A 5,156-nucleotide genomic window follows, 5' to 3' on the forward strand; every position below is an offset into this window, starting at 1 on the left:
ATCTACTAAATTCAAGTTGGGGACTTTATTTGTATTCTGTTTTGAACAAACCATCTGCTAAAGCCACACATGTGAGAAAACTGGGACAATCTGACCAATGACTAGATGTTAGATGATATTAAATAACTATTAATAATTTATAAATTATAATAATGGCATTGTCAGTATGTTTCTTAAAAAGAGTACTTCTTAGCTACACTAAGGTATTTATAGTTGAAGTAATAGGGTGTCTGGGAATTGCTTTTATCTGGGATGATTTTACCTTGGAAGAAAAATGAAAAATGATTGGTCAAATGTCAATGCTGGCTGAAGTGATGAAGGTACATGAACATTCATTTTAATTTTCCCTCTCCTGCAATGCAGGTTGAAAAATTTCCATAACAAAATATTAATGAGAAGAGAAAGGCCCCGTCCATAGGATGCAGTGCTGCCTACCCCTCCTGCTTCATGAGAGGAGCTGAGCACAAGCAGAGCCTATGTTCCTGAACCAGCTCTAAGGAGACTGTTTTCTGAATCATGAATATCAGCTAAAACAAGACCAACAAGGATTTGCTAAGGAGATCTAGGTGACAATGTTCAGACCTGACTGGATTCATAAGGTCTCTCACTACAGCAGGTATGAGATATCCACACAACACCACTGGAAACATGCATTGTTTCCTTGTAGAAAAGTGACAACAAGAGGGACCTATTTCATCAACTCAGTTTGTACCATGGGCTCTAGAGCAATGAAAACCAGAGAAAGGATTACATTAAGGTTAAGCCAAGCATCTTATATAGTATATACTTATAGTTTTTAGCTTTTCTTACTAAAATACTTCATCAAACAAATTAGACAAATGCAGTTTAAAAATCATTTCCCATTTAGAGTATTTATGCTACAGACAGGCTTAAAAAGCTAATAAGTTATATGGCAATATAAAAACATAAAAAGAAGAGAGAAAGACAACTCTATTATAACAAGCCATATATAAATCGAGGAAGGAGCAAGAAGACTGCATGCTGGGCCAGCATCCAAAAGACATTACAACTAATGGCTTATGTGCCAGGTCTATGGGTTGTGCTTATTTAAGTTCCAGCCAGAATGTATACACTATAAATAATTCTTTCATAAATGCACTCCCCCACAATCCACGCATCCCAATTATTTCTAAGGCAAAGCATTAAACAAAAGAGCGGCTCTAGCTCCAATATACCACATTAAATTTAACACAAATATATAATTGCAGCAGCACTGTAAATGGTGATTCATTTATAAAGAGAATCCATTTAAAGACTCCAAACATCCACTTGGGTCTTTTTAAAAGCGTTGTGTCATATTCATATGAATATTTTAAACTAATATGGGAAGTACACGGAAGGCTTATTTTTCTATTTTCAGTTTTAAATGCTCAGAATTCTAAAGCCTAAGAGTCCTGAAACTTTCTGCAGTGGCTCGTCATTCGTTACTAGAGCAGGCAAGGGGGCTGCAGCAGCTGTCAGGGCTGGCAACCCTGCATTCTTCATCTCACTCATCTCTACCGAGGGGCGGGGGAGGGGGCACAGGCAAGGCCTTGGCATCTGCCGCACAGCAACGTGCTTTTCTTCCAGAATAGCAATCATGGAGAAGCAGAAAGAGAAAGAAAAATCAAGATTTAGCCCATGGAGATCACAGGTGAAAAACTAATGACTGGGATTGTTCTAATACAAAGGATCTCTTTTTATTGGGTATTTCTTAGCAACCAATCGTCTGGCAAAACTCAAGAAATACAAAAAAGGCCTAACTGCCAGGGCAAATGGCATTCATAACTATTAGTCTTCCTAATTTTCTAAAATAAGGACAATTTGTGTCATTTTCAAATAAGATACCCATTCTTTATGACAAACTCATTCGTGGTCAGACTGCTTAAAGTTGATTGATTAATAAACAGATTTTTAATTTTGCTACCACTGGGTATATATCATTTCTTACAAACATATAAGTAAAAAATATGTGATACAGTAGTTTTACAAACCAGAATCTTCTGACTGTCAAACTACAATTTCCATTACCATTGAGAAGTCATCTTCATCAGCCCTGAAGTCCCAGATGATATCAAGGAGTCCTCTAATAATAATCTGACTATGGAGATGAGCAACAATCCACACAGCTATGTGGATAACACTGACTGAAGGACACTATGTTCCAGGCACTGTGTTAAGCCAGGTGATGGAGCAAAGGAAGGCAGCAACCACAGTCCACAAGGAGGACAGAACTGCTGAGGCTTGTCTCAGACAGTCACTTCAGGGGGGACCCACATCTCCCAGTCTGGCAGTCATTAGACTTTGAAACTATCCACTAAGACAAGGGAAAATCTTTTTCTCCTTTGCTGACTGATTCTTCAAGACTAAACAGACTTGAAGGAAAAGTCTGAGGTAGTGGAAGAAATTAAGAGCCAATAAACACAGAAGGCAGATTACCAAAGAGGCACCTGGAAGCCCTCCCTCTGACTGAGGGTTCTGAGTCTGGAAGGAATTTTTTTTTAAATTCAGACATTTCTCTACACTCACTATTTTTACTTTCCCATCTTCCTGTGATTATCAGCAATAAAACCCATAAAATGAGAAGGAGTGATGATGCTTACTTGGGGGAGTAAGGAAAGCTATGGGCAGGATAAGTGGTGACAGTCATCTTAAGGGAAGGGGAGACTCAGGCCACAGGGCCTTGGCAGTGCACAGAAGAGCAGCACTCCAGCCCACAGCTGAGGAGCAGAGGAAAAACTAGGAGGAACCACACAAGATGGCAGGCCACCACAAATTGAGGGTGCCCAAGCACTCCACACAGAGGCGGCACCAGTCATCAGGGAAGAACATGTCACTGCCACCACTGTTCTAAGGGACCACAGTCTGCAGGTGCAATCTGAATGACTTAGGCCTCCTGGAGAGAAACATACACATAAGTAAGATGCATTATAAAAACAGTGTGAAGACCAGCAGGCAGGAAGTGGAAGCACACTGCTGGAAGGCTCTTAGAAGTGAGGTGTCGCAACACCCCTTCAAGGGGCTGTGATCAGGAGCACACACAGAGGGTAAGCACTGAGCAAGAGGGCGGAGGCACATACTTGTCATCCCAGCACCACAGAAGGTTGAGGCAGGAAAGTAGGCAATCCAAGTCCAGTCTTGGCAATTCAGCAAGACCCTGCCTCAAAAATGAATGTGAAAAGGGCCGGGTGTAGCTCAGTGGTAGAGTGCCCCTGGTATGAATGCATGTCTGTATGAATGAATGAAGAAATTTGTGAATTAATTAAATTAAACAACACCGAGACAACTATTAGAATAACAAAACAATGAACTATGGTTATATTAAAAAAGACAAATGGAAAATTTTTTAAAAAATATTCAATTAATCTTAATCCAAGAGAAGGTAAATAAAGAAAAAAAAGAAAAAAATAGGTATGACAAAAGAAAACAACAAGACAATAGATTTAAAACCAACCACATGAATGATTCCATTAAATGTAAATGCTCTAAACATTCCAATTAAAGGACAAAGGTTTATAACAGAAGATTTAAAAAGCAAAAGCCAATTATATTCCACTTATAAGAAATGCACTTCAAACAGAAACATAAAAATAAGTTAAAATTAAAGGATGAAGAAAGATATATTAATCTAACACCAGTCAAAGGAAAGCTGGAGGGGCTGTATCAATATTAGACAAATCACTGTAAAGAGTCGAAAAAGAGATCCACAAATATATCGTCAAGAGGTTTTTCATAAAGGTAAAAAGGAAAAGGAGAGCCTTTTAAAAAAGTGATGCTAGAATAAACAGATATTCACATGGGGACAAAAAAAGCCTTAAGACTTACCTCATACCATACATAAAAATTAATTTTCAAATAGTTTAAGCATTTTATATAAAAGCTAAAACATAAAAATGATCAATTTATCAGTTTAAAACATAAAACTTCAGCAAATTAAAAACTTTTTCTCCCCAAATCACACAAAACAAAAATGACAAGCCATTGATTGGAGAAAATATCTCATGGAAGACTTGCACATAGATTATATAAATAACTCTTTCCCTCTTAGACCTCAATAATTAAGATATAGAGCTTAATTTTTCAAAATGTGTTCATAAATGATTGCAGCAGCATTATACACAACAGATAGAAATTGAAAACAACCTAAATTTCTATCAGCTCATGAATGGGATAAACAAAACACAACTGTCCCCTCAGTGGAATATTATTTAGCAACAGAAAGGAATGCAACACTGAAATCACCACCACACAGAGAAACCATGAAAACAGTATGCAAATGAAAAACTCAATCACAAAAGAGCATATGTGACAGGACAACATTTCAATAAAATGTCCAGAATAGGCAAACCAATGGGGATGGGCTGCCTAGCACTGGGCATTGAGGATGAATGTTAGTGACTACTAATGGCAATGGGATTTCTTCTTGAGACTAAAAAAGCTTTAAAATTCATTGTGGTGATATTGCACAACTCTGTGTATGTAATACAAACCATCAATTTGCACACTCTTAAGGGGATGCACTATGTGATATATATAAACTAAATCTCAATCAGGTTGTTATATTTTGGGGGTGCACTATGTGATATATATAAACTAAATCTCAATCAGGTTGTTATATTTTAGAACATGTAAAAGATTTTGTGTGTGTGTGTCTGTGTAGCCAAGAAGCACAAAAGAAAAAACAATTCTCCACATCACAAATCTTCAGGAAAACAGAGATAAACCTGACAGACACCATGGGAACACGTGATAAAGGCAAGCACTCACCTTTTATCATCCATATCAAGTCCTCCTGACAGCATGGAACGCCTCCTATGGAGCACTGAGAAAGGTACATCACCTCTGGGTGCACTCTCCACAGTTCCAGAATCACAATCTAATTCTGAGGAAATATCAGACAAGCACATTATGAGAGACATTCTACAAAATGCCTTGATCATTATTCTTCAAAACTGCCAAGGTCATGAAAGACAAGAATGGACCAGGAGGAGGTGGCAAGATGGCAGAAGACAAGGGTCACTTCCCTAGTAGCTCTGTGATGTGAGTCAAGAAAAGTGGACAGGCAACTTTTCAGTAAAGTGGGTAAACAATCATGAATTAGGGGGAACATTACTGGAAATACTGGACATTCAAAACAGATTAGGTACTCAAGAAAT

Source organism: Urocitellus parryii, chromosome 7 (genome assembly GCF_045843805.1).
Source record: "Urocitellus parryii isolate mUroPar1 chromosome 7, mUroPar1.hap1, whole genome shotgun sequence".
Taxonomy (NCBI): Eukaryota; Metazoa; Chordata; class Mammalia; order Rodentia; family Sciuridae; genus Urocitellus; species Urocitellus parryii.